Source organism: Triticum aestivum, chromosome 3B (genome assembly GCF_018294505.1).
Source record: "Triticum aestivum cultivar Chinese Spring chromosome 3B, IWGSC CS RefSeq v2.1, whole genome shotgun sequence".
NCBI lineage: Eukaryota > Viridiplantae > Streptophyta > Magnoliopsida > Poales > Poaceae > Triticum > Triticum aestivum.
In genome coordinates, this window is record NC_057801.1 from 658,613,897 (window position 1) to 658,635,090 (window position 21,194).

Sequence of the window (21,194 nt, forward strand, 5' to 3'; positions counted from 1 at the left end):
GGTACTTTGGACGCCACCGTAATCGAGCACTCTTGAAAGTAGTGTCATAACTTCCGGGATGCCATGAAGACCGCGTATGCTATCTTTTGATAGTGTGGATATCAGGATTTGCATGGAGTGAGGACAGTGGACACGTAATATACCGACTTTTGGAGCGGGAACTTGTGTTCGTCTGCTTCTCGTTCGACGACGAGCACTGCCCTTACAACCTGGGGTGTCGCAGCTATGTATAATAGCATTGGTTAGCCAATATTTGGCACGGTGAGGATTGGATTACTGGCCAATAGGGTCTTTATTTCTTCCAGTCCGGCTGTGGCCGCATCCGCCCACTCGAAGTGTTTGGTGCGCCGAAGAAGGCGATAAAGAGGTAGTGCCTTTTCTCCTAATCGGGAGATAAAGCGGCTTAAGGCAGCCACGCATCTAGTTAGTTTCTAGATCTGCTTGAGGTCTGTTGGGATAGCCAATTGTGATAGAGCTCGGATTTTTGCCGAATTTGCTTCGATTCCTCTATTGGAAACAATGAAGCCGAGCAATTTCCCTGAGGGGACACCAAAGACACATTTTTCCGGGTTGAGCTTGATGTCGTATGTTCGGAGGTTGTCAAACGTTAGTCTCAAGTCATCTATTAGAGTTTCGACGTGTCTTGTTTTGATGACCACATCATCAACATATGCCTCCACTGTTTTGCAGATTTGCTTCTCTAGGCATGTCTGAATCATGTGTTGATAAGTTGCGCCGGCGTTTTTGAGCCTGAAAGGCATAGTCTTGAAACAGAAGGGGCCATATGGTGTTATCAAGGCCGTTGTGGCTTGGTCAGATTCCACCATCTTTATTTGATGGTATCCGGAGTATGCGTCGAGGAAACACAGTGAGTCATGTCCTGCGGTGGCGTCAAAGATTTGGTCAATGTGAGGGAGGGGGAAGGGATCCTTAGGGCAAGCCTTATTGAGGTCCTTGAAATCGACACATAGGCACCAGGATTTGTCCTTCTTTGGTACCATTACTAGGTTTGCTAGCCAACCCAGATATTTTATATCTCTGATGAATCCGGCCTCGAGTAGCTTGGCTAGCTCTTCTCCCATGGCTTGCCGCTTAGGCTCTAAGAAACGCCCAAGAGTCTACTTGACTGGCTTGTATCCTTTCAGTATATTGAGGCTGTGCTCGGCCAGCCTACGTGGGATGCCCGGCATGTCTGAAGGATGCCAGGTGAAAATGTCCCAATTCTCACGTAGGAAATCTCGCAGTGCAGCGTCCATTGTGGGGTTCAACTGTGTCCCAATGGCAGCTGTCTTTGTGGGGTCCATTGGGTGAACCTGGAATTTGACTATCTCGTCTGCGGGCTTGAAAGAGGTGGACTTGGGTCGCTTGTCAAGTATCGTGTCATCTTTGTCCACTGTGGCGCGCAGTGTTGTTACTTGTTCGGCCGCAAGGTCTTCGGATAATGCCTCCAGGGCTAGTGTGGCAGTTTTATTTTCGGCTCGGAGTGCGATGTCTGGGTCACTAGCTAGAGTGATGATTCCATTGGGTCTGGGCATTTTGAGCTTCATGTACCTGTAATGGGGTATAGCTTGAAAGCTCGTGAATGCGTCCCGCCATAAGAGGGCGCGGTATCCACTGCTAAACGGGGCCACTTGGAACGTGATTTCTTCAGACCTGTAATTTTCTGGCATGCCGAATACCACATCCAGTGTAATTTTTCCCACACACCATGCCTCCCGACTAGGGATGATTCCCCTGAAGGTCGTGCTGCTTTGCTCGATGCGGCTTTTGTCAATTTCCATCGTGTTGAGGGTTTCCTCGTAGATGAGGTTTAATCCACTTCCGCCGTCCATGAGCACCTTAGTGAGCCGGAAACTGTCCACGATTGGACTAAGGAACAAGGCGGCTGGTGCCCAAATTGTTCGGAATTGAGGTTCGTCACTGGCATTGAAAGTTATGGTCATGTCGTTCCATGGATTTATTGTTGCCATGTGGCAAACTTCGGCGAGACTGTGTTGAGCTTGCTTGCGCCTATTATTTGAGGCGAAAGTCTCGAAGACTGTCAATACCATATTGTTATTTCCGGCGGGATGTTGCTCTGCTGTATGATTTATGAGGAGATCCTCGCTTCTCTTTGCTACCTGCCCGAGTATCCAACATGCTCTAAGGCTATGTGTTGGCGTGGTATCCAGTGTGCTGTGAATTTTGCATGGCCCATTGAGCCATTCCTCCAATATGGTTCCACGCCTTGCATCGGGCTTTGGTTTTTTGGTAAGTGAATCGGGTAACTTACGAGAGTTTGCCCTTTTAGTTTGGACGAAGGGTTTAATGAGAGCCAGATTATCCCAGATGTTTGCTTGGGTTTTCCAGGCGCTTTCCATCGCGCTGTATTTTTGCACTATGGCCGCTAAGTCAGCGAAGTGTACTATGTCACAGCGACTTATAGCATTGAGGATTCCTTTGTCCGTGCAATTTTTGCAAAAGAGGGAGATTGCATCTTCCTCGTGACAGTCCTTGACCCTGTTTATCACAAGGGGGAATCTGGCCTAGTAATGATGTACTGTCTCTTGGGGATCTTGTCTGATATGCGAAATATTGAATAAGTCTGGGTGGGTGGATGGTTTTGAATCCGAATCCTAACCCAATCTGAGACCCAGGGGCAAAGAAGCTTCCGAGCTTAACGGCTCGGACTCCGGGATGTTTCCTAATTTCTTCGGCCCGCTGCCTTATTCTGAAATCGGGGTTTGGGTCATGTCCTCCCGCGAGCGGGTGTGCGGCTCAGAGAGCTCGGAAATCCGGACATAGTTCGTCCTCAAAATAGAGGGAGAATTCGTATGATGCTCTTCCACTACCGCTATCTCATGGGTGACCGGCGGAGAGTAAATCTCCCTTTGGTTGGGTTTAAGCCCGATCCGGTCATAGTCCGTAGCGATGCCCAGGGCGGCGATACGATCCAAGAGCTCATTAAGGGAGGAGAGCTCCATTGGGTCCATCTATTCGGCGAGTTCCGAATCGACGTGGAGGCTATTTTTGATGACCTGAGAAGTCATCGTCGGTGCGACAGCCGATCGGGCAGTTATGATGAAGCCGTCCAGCCAGAGAGTTTGGCCTAGGGCCAGGGCTCCCCCCGAGGTGATGTTGTCCTTGACAACGAGACGAGCCATCAAACATTATCGCGACGACACAGTGGAACTCTCAATGAAAGCACCAATGTCAGTGTCAAAACCGGCGGATCTCGGGTAGGGGTTCCCGAACTGTGCGTCTAAGGCTAGTGGTAACAGGAGACTGGGGACACGATGTTTACCAAGGTGGGGCCCTCTCAATGGAGGTAATACCCTACTTCCTGCTTGATTGATCTTGATGATATGAGTATTACAAGAGTTGATCTACCACGAGATCGTAGAGGCTAAACCCTAGAAGCTAGCCTATGATCATGATTGTTGCTGTCCTACGGACTAAACCCTCTGGTTTATATAGACACTAGAGGGGGCTAGGGTTACACAGAGTCAGTTACTGAGAAGGAGATCTATCATCCGAACGCCAAGCTTGCCTTCCACGCAAAGGAGAGTCCCATCCGGACACGGGACGAAGTCTTCAATCTTGTATCTTCATAGTCCAACAGTTCGGCCAAAGTATATAGTCTGGCTGTCCGGATACCCCCTTATCCAGGACTCCCTCAGTTAGGGACCCCAAACCAAGTCACGAGGCCTTTGATGAACTTGACTGCAGAGCCGGTCGGGATGGTGCGGACGGCTTCCACCTCCGCCCACTTGGTGAATTTGTCAATGGCGACGTAGAGGTAGTGGTAGCCCCCAGGCGCTCGAGGGAATGGGCCCAAGATATACAGCCCCCAGACCGCGAACAGCCATGAGAGCGGGATGGTCTGTAGGCCTTGAGCTGGCTGATGGATCTGCTTGGTGTGGAATTGGCAGGCTTCACAGGACATCACCAGCTCGGTCGCGTCGTTGAGTGTCGTAGGCCAATAGAATCCGCTATGAAACGCCTTGCCGACGAGGGTCCACGACGACGAGTGGTGCCCGCAATCTCCATCGTGTATGTCATCCAGCACCTCTTTCCCTTGTTCCTTGGAGATGCAACGTAGAGAGACATCATTCAACCGCTTCTGATATAACTAACAGTCTTGGATGCAGTAGGCCGTGGCCTGCCGGGCCACGCGCTCCACGTCCACTTCTTTATCCGGCAGCGTCCCTTGTGTCAGGTATTCCTTGAATTCCTAGGTCCAGCATCCCTCCCGAGGCTCCAGTGCCAAGAGTAAGCGCGCTCCTGAGATCGGGCCACAGGCCGAGGCTCCTGTGGCAGCTGGCTGAGGGAGCTCTTCCCGAGGCTGAGCCGTCCTTGAAAATGGTGGTGCCGCCGACGGCTTGAAGAGTTGTTCCTCGAAAATGCCAGGCTCCTGGGGCAGGCGTTTGGATGCCCTCCTGGCGATGTCATAAGCCTCTTGGTTGGTGTCGCGGGGCACATGCTACAACTCCAGTCCCCAGAACTACTTCTCCATCTTGCATACTTCCGCGAGATATGCTTCCATGTGCTCGTCCTTCGGCTCATACACCTTGTTGGAAAAGTTGACGAGGAATTGCGAATTGCCCTTGATGACGAGGCGCTTCACTCCCAGTGTTGCCGCCGCTTTCAGGCCTGCTGTGAGGCCCTCATATTCTGCTATGCTGTTGGAGACCTTCTCGCCCTACTGGAAACAGAGTTGTACGGCGTAGTAGAGCTTGTCCTGAGTGGGTTATTTAAGCACCGCACCAGCCCCTGCGCCCTGCCGCGACAAGGCACCATCGAAGTACATGACCCAGCCATCTGGTGCCTCACTTCCTGGGGAGAGGGACCGATCCTCGCCCACCTTGAGCTCTGGTACGTCCATCCATTCAGCCACAAAATCAGCGACTGGGGCTCCCTTGATGACCCTGGTTGTGCTGAATTCCAACTGAAATGCCTTCAACTTGATGTTCCATTTGGCGACTCTCCCAACGGAGTTGGGGCTCCTGAGTACCCTTTCCAACGGGTAGGCCGAGACGACTTTGATGGGGTGACCATGAAAGTAGTGTCGCAGCTTACGCAAGGCCACCAAGAGCACAAGTAAGAACTTCTGAGGCATTGGGTACCTTACCCTGGCATCCCGCAACACTGTGCTGACGAAGTACACTGGGTGCTCGGCGAGGGTGGGTGTGCTGATGTGGCATGCGTCTTCCGAAGGTTGAGGCGCCTCCTGAGATAACAGAGCCCCTAGCGCCTGATCGCTTGGTGGGACCTCTTCAGCCCCGGGGGCATCATCCTGCTAAGCTTGGTCCCTTGTTGCTGCTGTCGTCACCCTCGCGAGGCTTTCCTGGTCTTGTGCTATCCCGGCTGAGGCCGTGGCTGAGTGGATGCGGCCTTAGCCTAGTGCTCCTCCCGAAGTGCCACCAGGGATGCGCTGGCGCAGTAGGGAGTGGCAGCAGGTAGAGCACCAGGGGCTCGAGACACTACAAAAAAAATACACTTCCGTGATGATACGTGTTTGTCACAGTAGGTCGCGTTTTCTGTCATGCATGTACATCCATGAAAAATTTATGACAGAATCAAGATAGTCTTACCTATGATGTCGTAGAAGTGTTCCATGACATTACCAAAATTATCATCACGGAAGTGTCCACTTCCATGACAATAAATTGCGCGTCACAGAAGTGCTTTCGTCAAGGGTGACCGACACATGGCATCCACCGTAACGGAACGCCGTTAAGCTATTGGGTCCGGTTTTCGATCCGATAACCCGTTAACGCTCGGGCCAATGGGGATTTTCCACGTGTAAAATCATCATTGGCTGCAGGAAACACGTGTTGCCCCACCGTTGGGACAGATGTCATCCACTCATTTGACAGGAGGCGCCTATGACAGGTCGACACATGGCATAACCCAACAGTGGCCCATTCCGGTGAAAAAGGCCGGCCCAGTAAACATTAGCAGGCTGGCCCATATAAGGCCTACTTGTGTTAGGTCCATTTAAGCCCACGGCCCATACGAGATGTGCCAATTTGGCCCGTCAACGCCCCGTTAAAGATTTGACACCATTGCATCCCATCGTCAGTTCGATCCCGTTAACAGCCCGCTATATATTTGGGCTCAATATCGGCCCGATGAGATTTCGGCCTGTTAACGGCCCATTTAATGGATGGGCCAATTTTCAGGATTTACATCTTTCAGCCTTTTAGCGACCCATTTAAATGTTGGGCTAATTTCCGGCCCGGTGTGTCTTTCAGCCTATTGACAGCCCATAAATCTAATGGGCCATTTGTAGTCGGACCTGAGTTTCGGCCTTTTAGTGGCCCATTTAAGTGTTGGGCCAATTTCTGGCCCGGTGTCACTTTCAGCCTGTTGACGGGCCATAAATCAGTTGGGCCATTTGTAGTCGGACCTGAGTTTTGGACTTTTAGCGACCCATTTAAGTGTTGGGCCAATTCCCGGTCATGTGTGCCTTTCAGCCTGTTAATGGACCATAAATGAGTTGGGCCATTTGTAGTCGGACCTTACTTTTGGCCTTTTAACGGCCCATGCCCGTCACGGTCCAATACCAGCCCGGTTTCTCTTTCGGCCTGCTAAAGGCCCACAACACAGTTAGGACATTTACAAATACGACCCGACTTTCGGCCTCTTAGCGGCCCATGCTCTTCATGGTTCAGTACAAGCCCGTTGTCTCTTTCGGCGTGCTAAAGGCCTACAGTATAGTTGGGCCATATGTAGCCCAAACTTAGTTACGGCCTGTTAACGGCCCGTGAAATAAATTGGGGCCACTTGTTGCCCGCTTTGATGTCGGCATGTTAACGACCCAAGAGGTAAGAGGGCCGACCATTAACTTTCAACCTAGTAACGGCCCATTAACTTAATGGGCCCACTAAAATTCGTACATGTCTTTAGGCCAAATTATATAATTTGAGCCCATTACGACGAGCAATTATGCACAGGACCAAAACCGATTTAGCAAAGGTACGACATACAGGGAATAACGTTTCACATCCAGCATATATTACAGGAAATTACATCCACTGGGCAATCAAAGATTGATGCCACTGCATATAAATGAGCAGAACCTAACCATCTACAACGTCACAATGTGCAACCTCGGCGCAGATGATGCCCATAAGCATGTGGGCAAGTTCTTGCTGCTTTGCCACACTGTCTATGAAAACATTGATTAGTTGTTGTGTCGCATGACTCTGCACCTCTGATTGATCCACCATTTCCATCATTGCTTCAGCCATTAATTGGTTCACAAACATACATTTATTCCGTTGCATTCGAGACAGAGGATACTGAACAGATTCAGATGGCGATCTTGGCAGGCTTGCATTATTGATAGTGGAGAGTGTCTCGACCACTTCATCATAACATAAATTAGGACGGGAACCAAATAGATTAATCATGAGTTATTGCCATATTACCTGGCCTAGATTTACTAGAAAGAAACAATGGGGTTGCCTTGCTGTTTTCAAAGTTTGTCTTCTTATCTTCAGCAGCCTGCACAAAATTAACACACTAGCATTTCTATCATTGGCCAAGTCAGATAATAGGAAAGCAACATTGACACAACGAACGTTTGGGCAACTAGCCTACAGCAAATTAACACAATATGGCACAGAGATCATCAGCCAGGTAAGGTAGTATGAAAGCAACATTGACACAATGAATGAATGGGCAACCAGAGAAGCACTACAATTCAGTAATGTGCGTGATATGAGATAGTACATTCATGCAGCTCAGTATGCAAAACTACCAGGCAGTTTTCCTTACAAAAATCAACATTGGCGCCTTTAAAATTTTGCTACAACTAATTTTAGATCAGATAAAGGTTAGATTCACGCCGATTAACAAAATACATGTTGATGTAAAAATATAGTGATATACAACAGGTACTTCTATTGTTTAACCTTATTTTCTAAAAGAGAGATGGGTTTGAAATATGTAGAAAATATGATCGGAATGCTATAAAATTTCATGATGTGAGGATACGCACACGCTTCTTAGAATGGAGTTGACATTCTTTTGCTGGACTTGAGCGGACTAGTTCTTTGGCCACTTGAATCTGCTTATTATCAGTGGGAGTTGGGTTTCTCTGTGCTGGAGCAGGATCTATGAAAAATGGAGTTGGTTTATTATCTCCTAGCATTTGGATCTTTTGCAAAGACCTGGTTTGTAACCCTTCAGATTCTAACATAGTCGTCTTCCCCTTGCATGCCTTATATAGAAGAATGGTGATTGAGTTATAAAACATGCTATAACAGAGATGGAATAGGTACTGAAGAATAGAAAGGCATGACATATTGACATGTATTCCCTCCATCCGGAAAGAAATGGATGGGTCTAGGCGTATTTCAGTTCTAGATTCATCCAGTTTTATCCATTTCTGCGACATTTAATCCGGACGGAGGGAGTATGATGTAAGAGCTAGGGATACGACAGGACAACACAGTAAAGAAAAACATTGTAAAACCCACTTTAGAACCAAAGTATTCAAACCCACTGATATGAGATAGTACACTCATGCAGCTCAGGATGCAAAACTACCAGGCAGTTTTCATTACAAAAATCAACATTGTGGCCTTTAATCATACATTTTGCTACAACTAAATTTAGATCAGATAAAGGTTGGATTCATGCCAATTAACAAAATACATGCTGATGTAAAAATATAGTGATATACAAAATGTACTTACATCTACATTGGAGCACAGAGAATTCCTGCAAGAATCTTTCCTCATAAACGATACCATTGCAGAAATTCTTCTATCTATTAAGCTTATTTTCTAAAAGAGAGATGGGTAAGAAACATGTAGAAAATATGATCAGCATGCTACAAAATTTCATGATGCAAGGATACGCACACACTTCTAAGAATTGAGTTGACATATTTTTGCTGGACTGGAGCGGACTAGTTCTTTGGCCACAGGAATCTGCTTATTATCAGTAGGAGTTGGGTTTGTCTGTGCTGGAGCAGTATCTATAAAAACTGGAGTTGGTTTATTATCTCCTGGCGTTTGGATCTTTTGCAAAGGCCTTGTTTGTAACCCTTCAGATTCTAACATAGTCGTCTTCCCCTTGCATGCCTTGTATAGAAGAATGGTGCTTTAATTATAAAACATGCTGACAACAGTGAGATGGAATAGGTGCTGAAGAATAGAAAGGCATGACATATTGACATGTATTCCCTCCATCCAGAAAAAAATGGATGGGTCTAGGCGTATTCTAGTTCTAGATACATCCTTTTTTATCCATTTCGACAACATGTAAACCGGACGGAGGGAGTATGGTGTAAGAGCTAGGGATACGACAGGACAACACAGCAAAAAACACTAGCTGAATGTAAAACTATATGCTAGCGGAATACATACACAAATAACTAAGGCAACATACACGTGTATGATTGGGAAAATAAGATGGCATTGCAACAGAGCACTAGAACATCACTTCAATGTAAAAAAACATGGTATGGCAGACAGCTGAATTACATACTGATGAATAACAATGCATAAGATATTTAGAAGCATGATGTCCAAATTAAGCAGATGGCATTGTGATAGAGTAGAATGACAGTACTTGAATTTGAAAACATGTTATCATGAATGGAATAGGTACTGAAAAACAGGAAGGCATGACATATTTACATGCATGATCAGCATGCTAAGCACATGGCATCGCAACAGAGTAGATACACTCCAGGACATTATATGCATGCTGTACCCATATCACAGTCCAAGTTAGAGTAAGGACCTTGTGGGGTGAAGCGGATTCATCATCTTTCTGCAAGTCTTCTGAAGAACTGCCTTTACATGTTCCATCATATTGGGTATCATTGACATCAAGTTTATTGGACTTTACATTGCTCCGTGAGGTTCTTGTGGATATATCAGTGTGTGCAATTATATCTGACATGCATGGAAGACAACTAGTAGTTAGATTTATGTAATGAGTGCCTGTAGGGGACGACATAAATAGTATGACTGGGGTTAACTAGCAGCAACATGTCTCATAAACTAAAGGGAGAACACAGATGAAAGCTACAAAATATGTATCGTTTCTACTCGAGATTAACTAGATGGCACACAAAAGTGTTAAAGAACAACATAGGTAATACTAGAAGTGGTATAATACTATAATCACCAGCCTGTGGGATAGCATTGGCTGATGGATGATAACTATGGAACAGCGTTACCTAAAGAACAAGTATCTTAGCTGAACTATGGAACAGCGTGAACTCCTGAACAAGACCCGTAAGAAATCAGCATGAATATACAGTGAAATGTGATGATCTATTTTCCATGCTTAGATGAATAACAACACCATAAATGTTGCACACAAGTAAGATGAGGGTACAACCTATCTGGCTGCCATCCATAGGAGTGAGCATCATGTGCTCACTTGCCGATGGCCCTACAGTTGTCGTGGTTGTCCATGTCGGGCACGCGCATTTGATGCAGGGAACTGTTGAGTGGGTACTATAGCTCCCTTCTGGTGTATGCTTCCCTTGTTGGAGCAGCTGCGGTGAGTCGGAAGACGGTGTGTCTGAAGATGCAGATAACACATAATGTTAAGAACGACATATCTCTTTGATCTGAAGAAATACACTAAGAGATCAACAGCAAGGTACGAGAGTGGTCACACGTCTGTTGACTGAAGACTAAATTGGGGAAACATGATTTTATTTTATTTTGGTACTATCCGATCTACGCCGGATGACTTGATGGTCATCTTGTGCTCCTGGCTGACACTGTTCGGAATCTTCCCAGAAGAGCCAGCGACCAATGGCAGAGCAGCCTGCCTCCGCCGTCCGTGGCCCCAGAAAAACCCCGCTCCCCGCCCCACCGCACTGCCATGGTTGCGCTGCCCCTGGGCCAATCCACAGAGACTCCCCGTCATCCATATCCGGCGGCGGTAGTACGTTCAACCCACGCAACTCTAGAAGATAGCCATCTAAGCGTTGCTTCCGCGGCGAACTTGCCTCCCCGCACCCTTACGTTAGACACCAGCCAACGGGCATCCTAGGAGCTCCGCCGCCTCGAGGGGTGCTGCTTCCCATTGGGAATTGATTGGCCCAAAATAAAAATTCAGACAACTGATGCCTAAATAAAGTGATTTGAGATGAGGGTGCAACCTATTTGGCGGCATGGTGAAGTAGGCAGGTCCAGTTGCCGAGTCGGTGAGGCCGGCGCGGTTGCGGTGGCGACCGGCGGTAGGGAAAGAGCGATGTCGCGATGGTCGACGGCTACGCGGAAGCAGCGCCAGGACTCTGGACGGATCCGAAGTTGGAGCCGCTCCGGCGCCATGAACAACGGCGGGGGTGAATCGGCTCCATTACGGTTCACGTAGTCGTCGTCGAGGCAGCACCAGTAGCACGGAGTAAGAGGCACACGACCCAGTGCACGACGGCGAATGGACAGCGTCTCCGGCATTAGGGAGGAGGGCGGCTGTGAAATTGGTGCGGTGGGGGTGCCATGGAGGTGGGGCTGAGGTTTCGCGGCTTGGGAGAAGGGAGCTTCCCGGGGAGAAGGTGATTTGGTGCCCATGAGGTATGAATGGGGGCCGGCGGGGCAGGCGAGGAATTGGGAGCGGAGTGTAACCATGTCTTACGGACGCATTTGTCTGAAATGTGAGGGGGAGTTACAGTTCTACCCTTGCCTATAGGCTTCTCGACTTGGGTTTGTGTACTGAGGGTCGGGGATAGCAGAGTAACTTTGCTTCTCCCCAAATAGTGGGCGGGACCGATTTTGGGCGAGGAGGGCGTGTTTTGAACTATAGTGGGTGCAAGCGATTCCGGGCGAGGAGAGCAGGTTTTGAAATAGTGGGCGCGAGCTATTTCAGGTGAGGAGAGCGTGTTTTGCCGACCATGGTTTATGAATTATTCGGCACATGTCATTTTGGCCGAGGAGAAGGCGCGCTTGGATGAAGTTACGAACCTACCCTTGATGTACAACGGGCCAATTGATGCGTGTCCCACATAGGACGGTAATTCCGCGTCTCCCATTTATTTGCTCGGGCGAATTCCACATAGCAGCGAGGATGTTTAAGGGTTCGTTTAAATTTTGGGAGAACGAGCATCCATGTCTACCTTACCAAGTCGATTCGAATCAAATTTTGAAACATTAGCTTGCACTTCTTTTTTAGATGGAGAGATGATGCTTGGGAGTAATGTGTTTTTACATGCTCGTTGCTAGCGATTTACTATATGACAAATAGTTGACCCACTCAAAAACACGAATCAAACCCAAAATGAAATATCTTGATTCAATGAAATAGCTCGTTCAATAGGTCAAAATAGTGAACTAAATAAAAAAATTAACACCTCAGTCAAGTAGCATGTTGTACAGTATTATAGTACTCCATGAACATGTTGAAAGTCAAATTAATGAACTTGTTTGTTATACGCATATATCCGTTCATGTGTGGATTGCAGACAACATGTTCTCCAATTTAAATATTTTAATGCAAGTTTATATCGAAACATGGTTTATATCAGTCTTTGATGCATAAAACGCGACCTCCCCCTCTCTCGGACTCCTGTTCTCTCTCTCTCTCTCTCTCTCTCTCTCTCTCTCTCTCTCTCTCTCTCTCTCTCTCTCTCTCGCCGACAATCTTCAATTCTGTCGCACGCATCCGACAGAAAAACCTTGTTGCTCCCTCTCCCTTTCTATCCATCTCTCTCTCTCTCTCTCTCTCTTTGTGTGTGTGTGTGGCGGGGGGGGGTCTTTCTAGTTCGCATGCATATATACACCATCTATAGGTCTCTCTCGCACACTTTGTATGATACTCTAGCTAGTCCAAGCTAGATATCTTGGGTGCACTCATCGTACGCACATAAATTCCTTGGCTCTTTGCCCGTAACTCTCTCACGCACCACTATGTTGTCTCGGAGCTCTTCCCCCCCCCTCTGTTAAACTCTCCATCCACCTGGGCCACACATACACATGCATATCTCACTCGCACTTGATAGGCCCATCTAAAACTCTATCTCTCTCCCTCATTCTCTCTCCATATCACACGCACACACACAATCTCATGCCTAGCTAGTCAAGTGTGATGGTCTCTCACTCAATTGTAGGCACACGCAGTCCCCCCTATATGTATATGACTAGCTAATCTTAGTCTCCATCACAAACATGTGCATGGTCTCTCTCGATTTCTCTCGGGGCATCTTTCTATCGTGCACGCACTCCCTCGATCTCCCACCCATATAGTCCCCTCACGATCTCGAGGGGATCTCTCTATCACAAACACACCCTCTCTCCCTCCCCATGCGTCCATGCCATCCATGTGTCCCTCTTGACCTTTTTTCCTTGTTGGCCAGACCTCTATTGGACATGTGCTACAGGGGTGTCACTCTCCATTGCAAACAATCACACACTAGCTATCTTCGTGTATCTCCTCGCCTCGCTTTTCCATCTCGGAGATGCATGCGTGATATGTTCGCATAAGAAACAAAAAAACACACTCTCTCTAATTTATCGTTTGTTGTCACTTTCTCTTCACACATAATCTTTTTGCACACTTACTCATTCTCCTTCACACGCACTTGATCTGTCTCGACTGAGGCACTCTCCTCGGTCCATAGCATATAGATTTATTGAAAAGTCAAACATCACAAAGTTTGACCATGTACGTGGAGAAAAAGAATTACATCTAGTACGGCAAACATATACCATTAGATTCACCATGAGATGTAGTTTTGTATGATGTATCTTTGGTATTGTAGATATAAATAACATGTGTGATATGTTTGCATAAGACACGCACGCTTTTTCTCTACTTTTATCGTGTGTCGTCCATGTCTCTTTCACACACGCACACACACTTTTTTCACTCTCTCTCTCACTCACTCTCTCTCTCTCTCTAGTTAGGGACTCTGTCACATCCATAAGCATATGGATGTTTTGAAACGTCAAACCTCAGAAAAGTTTGACCAGGTATATGTGGAGAAAAACATTTACATCTGGAACGATCATTAGATTCATCACAACATGTACTTACTTCATACTATCATTTATCTTTGGTATTGTAGATATAAGTAATTTGTTTATAAACTTGGTTAAAGTTTCAAAAGTTTGACTTAAAAAAATGTTAGAACTACATTATCGAATGGAGGGAGTAGCTCTTTCTCTCTCTCTGCTATCTCTCACGTGCCTCCCCTCTCACTCGAACTCTCTATACTGACGGATTATACGCTCACTGTGTCAGTGTATAGCTCCGTATATTGTTTAGTTGACTGGTCAACCAATCCACATGCTGCCTTGTCAGCTCGTGTTCTGTATCTTCGTGTGCTGGCCCATGTGGCAGTGGGTGAAAATAAGTAAACTAGAGGCCCATCTGACACGCGGTGAAGTAAACAAAGTTGCAACCACTCGGGGTAGCACCCCGCACACTAGTAAATTGTGGGCACATTGAGGACAAACTTCTTGCGCGCGAAGGATGCACTCGCGCACAATTCACCACTGCGCGGCGGCATGCACAGAAGGACGCACTTGCGCACACACAACACGCAACACACACCAGCACACGTGTACATCGGCATCGCCGCCGGTTGAGATGGATGGCGAGGCAGTCAACAAGCGGAGGCGGCTCGAGCCAAAACCGCATCCAGCGAGCCTGGACTTCATCAGCATCCTCCCCAACGACATGCTGCTCGTCATCATCGGCCTCCTCCCCACCAAATCTGCCGTGCGGACTGAGGAGTCCTGGATAAGGGGGTATCCGGACAGCTGAACTATATTCATCGTCCGGACTATAGAAGCGTCAAGATACAAGATTCAAGATTTAGGCTCGTGTCCGGATGGGACTCTCCTTTGCGTGGAGGATAAGCTTGGCGATCCGGATATTATGTTTCCTTCCTTGTAACCGACTCCATGTAAACCCTAGCTCTCCGGTGTCTATATAAACCGGAGAGGATGGTCCTTAGAAGGCCGATCACAATTACAATCATACCATCATAGGCTAGCTCTTAGGGTTTAGCCTCTATGATCTCGTGGTAGATCTACTCTTGTACTACTCATATCTTCAATATTAATCAAGCAGGAAGTAGGGTTTACCTCCATCGAGAGAGCCCGAACTTGGGTAAACATTGTGTCCCTTGCTTCCTATTACCATCAGCCTAAGACGCACAGATCGGGACCCCCTACCCGAGATCCGCTAGTTTTGACACCGACATTGGTGCTTTCATTGAGAGTTCCTCTGTGTCGTCGCTTCGAGGCTTGATGGCGAATTCAATCGTCAACAACATGGTCCAGGGTGAGACTTTTCTCCCCGGACAGATCTTTGTGTTTGGCGGCTTCGCACTGTGGGCCAATTCGCTTGGCCATCTGGAGCAGATCGACAGCCACACCCCTGGCCACCAGATCAGGTTCGGAAACTTGAACTACACGACGGATATTCATGGAGACTTGATCTTCGGCGGATTTGGCCCTGTGCCAGGAGCACCGGACATACACGGCGAGCACGGCCTAGACCTGTTGTCGGACAATGCTCGAAACACTATCCCTGCAATAGCCCTGAATCTAAATCCTGAACAGGTTGCGTTGCCCAAGGATGGAGGGGGAGACCCCGCTCCGAAAGCCGCATACCCATCGGTGTTGGAGCCGAACAGGCCTCGCCTTTGCGGAGGCTTGTATCCCCGGGCCCCCGGACTCGTACCCGGTCGTTGATCCCGGTCCGCACGCTCTCGAGTCAGCCGAGCTAGTTTGGGCTCCGGTAATGGAGTTTACCGCTGCGGACATCTTTTAGCACTCGCCCTTTGGCGACATGTTGAACTCATTAAAGTCTCTCTCTTTGTCATGAGGCTCTGGGCCGAACTATGTCCGGCTTGAGTGGGAAGTAGGCGACGAAGAAATTCGCCGCCCACCCACCACCCACTTCATTGCCACGATAAACGATTTAACCGACGTGCTTGACTTCGACTTCGAAGACATCGATGGTACGGACGACGATGTAGGAGACATACAGGAGCCACCGCCCACAGGGCAGTGGACAGCCACCCCTTTACACGATATACATATGGAGGATACTCTAGAAGAAAGCAATGGCGATGAGGCAGTAAAAGATAACCCCTCCGGAGGAAAAGCAAAGCATGGGCGCCCTCCGCGCTGCTCCAAGCCCCGCCACATCAATACCGGCCCCAGAGGTAGAATCAGCCCGGATGGTGCCGAAGAGGAATACAGCCTCGATCAGCCTACCTTCAAGCAGGCCGGACCGGCTACGGTGGGATATTTGGAAAGGGACGACTATACACCCCCTCTGAAGACGAGGTAAGCCTCGGCAAGGACGAATTCAGCGTGCCTGAAGACCCAGTGGAACAAGTTTGCTTTAAGAGACGACTCATAGCCATGGCAAAGAGTCTGCAAAGGAAGCAAGAGCAGCTTCAAGCTGACTGAGATTTGCTAGCGGATAGGTGGACCAAGATCCTGGCCGCCGAAACATACGGATTTGACAGCCCTAGTGTCGGTGTCAAAACCAGCGGATCTCGGGTAGGGGGTCCCGAACTGTGCGTCTAGGCGGATGGTAACAGGAGACAAGGGACACGATGTTTTTACCCAGGTTCGGGCCCTCTCGATGGAGGTAAAACCCTACTCCTGCTTGATTAATATTGATGATATGGGTAGTACAAGAGTAGATCTACCACGAGATCGGAGTGGCTAAACCCTAGAATCTAGCCTATGGTATGATTGTTGTTCGTCCTACGGAGTAAAACTCTCCGGTTTATATAGACACCGGAGAGGGCTAGGGTTACACAGAGTCGCTTACAATGGGAGGAGATCTTCATATCGTATCGCCAAGCTTGCCTTCCACGCCAAGGAAAGTCCCATCCAGACACGGGACGGAGTCTTCAATCTTGTATCTTCATAGTCCAGGAGTCCGGCCAAAGGTCATAGTCCGGCCATCCGGACACCCACTAATCCAGGACTCCCTCGGTAGCCCCTGAACCAGGCTTCAATGACGACGAGTCCGGCGCGCAAGTTGTCTTCGGCATTGCAAGGCGGGTTCCTCCTCTGAATATTTCATAGAAGATGTTGAACACCAGGGTAGTGTCCGGCTCTGCAAAATAAGTTCCACATTCCTTCGTAGAGAGAATAATATTTGCGTCAATCGGATCTGCTGACATATTCCGTGGCGTGACATCATGCCACAGCCAGGCTCTTTATTCATTTTATTGTTCCACCTCAGCGCGTTTAGCGAGGCGGTTTCCCTAGCACGTCTTGTCAAAGCAGAGATCGTGTCCCCTTATTCCGGGATTCTCATCAATATGGGTGTGGGTAACCCAATTGCGCCATTAACCGCGGCGCTTGGGAGATAAGCGAGTTTTATTAGGCCGGTGGGGGGCTCGTAGTTTTGGCCGCCCATATAAGGGGATAAGAATCCGCCCTTTCCATTTGCGCCCTCTTCCTCCTCTGCTTATCCGTCCGTGCGCACTCGAACTCCAGCGCCCAAGCCCACACTTCCCACCTCAACCTTCTCCAACCATGTCAGGAGCGGGAGGTAGATGGATGGCCTCCTCCGTCACGGAGGGACAAATCAAAAACCTGAGGAAGGTCGGATACTTGTCTAACGACATCGCGCATCGGCTCCCAGATGCGGGGCAACTCATCCCCACCCCCAGGCCCCATGAGAGGGTTGTTTTTCTTCCCCATTTCCTCCGTGGACTGGGTTTTCCTCTTCACCCGTTCGTCCGGGGGCTCATGTTCTACTACGGCCTGGACTTCCACGACCTGGCCCCAAACTTCATCCTCAATATCTCGGCGTTTATCGTCGTGTGCGAGGCCTTCTTCCGCATCCAGCCCCACTTTGGCCTATGGCTGAAGATCTTCAGCGTCAAGCCGAAGGTCGTGCAAGGCCGACGGGCGAAATGCGGAGGCGCCATGGTGGGCAAGATAGCCAACGTCACCTGGCTCGAGGGTGCCTTCGTGGAAACCATCAAAGGGTGGCAATCTGGGTGGTTTTATATTACCGAGCCGCGTGACCCTAAATGGGCAGCGACCCCTGAATTTCGATCCGGAATCCCCACCCGGCTCACATCTTGGAAAGAGACGGGCCTGTCGTGGGGCAATCCGGAAGAGGTGACCGGACTCCAAACCTGCGTCCAAGACCTGGTGTCCAAGAAGGTCAAACTTGTCAACATGGTCCAGGTCATGCTCTTCCGCCGGATCCTCCCGTGTCAACGACGGGACTTCAATTTGTGGGAGTTCGACCCGTCACGGCACCAGACTCTATCCCGGCTCTTCGAAACGAAGGACGAGGACGCCTGGAAGGTGCTTTTCAAAAGCTCTAAGGTCTCCCCTCCCGTCACCAAGGATCGCGGGTTCTGCGCCAAAGGTCAGGCCTCCGACGTAAGCTTACCTTTAGCCCCTTACGGGATATCCGCATTTCATAGTATGACCTTATGTGGGATCTAAACTCCCGTTCCTTTGACAGGATTGGAAGAGGACATCCAGACAGTTTGACTGCCTGGCCCCTTTGCCCGAAGGCCCAGTAGACGCACACTTACTGAAGCAACTGGTTCCGGCACCCCATGTGGTGCCGGAGAAGAAGGCCAAGGAGAAGGCCACGGGGACCCGAAAGAGTTCCCGACGCCCGGTGTCGTTGGATTTGCCTGACGGCTCCAACGCACCCTCCGCCTCCGAAGATGAGGAGGAGGAAGAAGAAGATGCCTCTCCCCCTCCAACGGGGGGAGGAAAGAAGAGAAAGGCCTCCGCAACTGGGGAAGCCGGAGGGTCCAAGAAGGGGAAGCCCCTTCTGCCGGACTACGCCCCCGATGCCGAAGACGGCGAGGAGGACTGGCCCTCCAGGGTCAAGCCCCTGGCAAAATCGTAAGTGTCCGGCTACCCGAATGACTTATTGCACTCCTTTATTATTTGATAGCTTCTAACACCGAAGCTAATCATACAGTCCGTCCAGAGCTCAGCTTGGCGATTCGTCGAGCGGATCTCTGAATTCGTCGGATGTGAATAGCGCTTCACTTCTGATGGCCTCCTCCCCTCTTCCTACAGACGGCGCGGAGGTGGAGTCCCGTAGGGGACAAAACCAGGAGGAGGTGGTCCTGGAAGCGCCACAAGCCGACCTTCCAGACTCCCAACCCAAAGGGGGTAAAACCCCGGAGGGATCTAAGTCCGGCCCTGGGCCGGACACTGCTCCGGAACCATCAGTGGTTCCAGAGCCCGACAGGCGGCGCCTTCACAAGAAGGGTGAGTCCTCGACGTCGGCGACTTCCGTCCACTCGGAGGCGCCGGACAATTTGCTGGAGGCGCTCAACGGCGCCTCTATCGACGAAGAACACCACACTGTTATGAGTGCGGTGATTCAGAAGGTTCAGTCTGCTAAGAGCGGGCTGACGGAAGCCTGCACAAGCCTGTTAACGGGCTTTGAGGTATGTGTTCAAAAATATATATAAAAAATGTTACCGCATAGACAATAGCCCCAGATGCTTAGTTCGGTGTTTGGAAAGAAAAGCCGAACTGAGGATCTTAAAAGATATACGCAGGAGTCTAATAGAAATGTGTCAATATGGGAATGCAGGTTGCGCTGCTGACCTCTGCCGCACTGACTGCGGAGGTCAATGCCTTGAAGGAAAGCCTCGAGCGATCCGAGAACGAGCTCGCCGTGCCAAGAAGCAGCTCGAGGATAAAGAGGGTATGTAGCACCTCCTGAAAATGTATATAGAAATACTTGGTTGCATAATAATAACAGGACCAACGTTAATGTTGCAGGAGCCGCAACCAAGGTGGCGACCCTGAAAGAGGCGGTTTCGAGGGCCAAAAAGAGTGCGGCCTTGGAGCGCACCGAGCGAGAGAAGCAGGAGGCGTGGGTGACGGAGGTGCGGCAAGAGCTCCAGGCTCTCGTGGAAAAACACGAGAGTTTGGAGCGTGACTCGAAGACTCGAGAGTCCGAGCTTGCCTTGGCTCTTGAGAGTGCCAAGACCGCTAAGGCCGAAGCCCAGAGGACCCTTTAGGAGATCGAGGCGATGAAGAAGATAGCGGCGGGTAAGGCATTCTTTATGCAAAGCAAAAATATAAAAGTTAATTATCTGCTACTTACCCGAATCCGGAGCTCTCCAGGAGCGTTCGCCGATCTGCCCTGTAGTGTGTCTGATGCCGCCGCATACTACCGAGCCGAAGAGGGGAGCTCGACAGAAAAAGTGTTCTGGTCTCAGTATGCTGAGGCCGGACATCCGTTGCCCCTGAGCAACCAACTGAAGCAGCTGGTTGAGCTCCACAAGGTGGGCGAACAGGCCATGAATGGCCTCATAGCTCGGCTGTGGCCTGGAGAAGCCATGCCTGGGAGCTACTTCGGTATGGTCCAGCGGCTGGTGGACGCGTGTCCGTGGATTGAGGTCGTCAAGCGCTCCGCTTGAATTGAAGGTGCCCGTCAGGCCCTTGCCTGTGCTAAGGTGCACTGGGGCAAGCTAGATGCGGAGAAGCTATTGACGGACGCGCCACCACCGGGCAAGGAGTATCGTACGCCCGAGATGTATTACAATGGCGTTCTGAAGGGTGCCCGCCGCTTAGCGGATGAGTGCTCCAAAGATGTAATTTTTGAGTGAACTCGTATTTGTTATCCTGTACGTTGAAGCTTTGTTCATATGCGTTAAGCAACGCTTGTTAATTTAAAATATTACCTTATGTGCGACCATTTATCAAGTCTGAGAGATGCAAGTCGTCGGCTTCGACCCCCATGCCACGAGTGCTGGGGTGTTCGGGATAAATCTGAGCGCTCTTGTTCCCATTCTTGGGTCCATCTAGGGAGGCGTTCAGCATAGCGAACCAGGCCGTCGGACTTATAATGCTTTATCACTCTCACTTAGCCATAGAATTCTATAATTTTAAATTTCGGCGAAACCCCTAGTAATCAGAAGACCGAGTTCGGGGCGCTATCCACGCCTAGGCCGAATAAGTCCGGTTCCTCGCTTGAAGTGGCATAAGTCTTTAAGGACTCGAAAAAACCTCGCAAACAGCGACCAGTCTCTCGCACTATCATGACAGTCAGTTTTAGCTTTCTCTACTGAGGTGTTAACCCAGCTCAACTGGGGCACAATCGCAGTAGTTCTCCCAGCGCTACCGTAGCCAACAATGCGGAACGTAAGGTACCAAAACATGGGAGCCCGGCAAACCAAACTATTGACCAAAGACATGATTCGGAGCTGATGCATATAGTGCTATAAGTTCGGGGTGCCGCCCTTGTTAGAGTGTTCG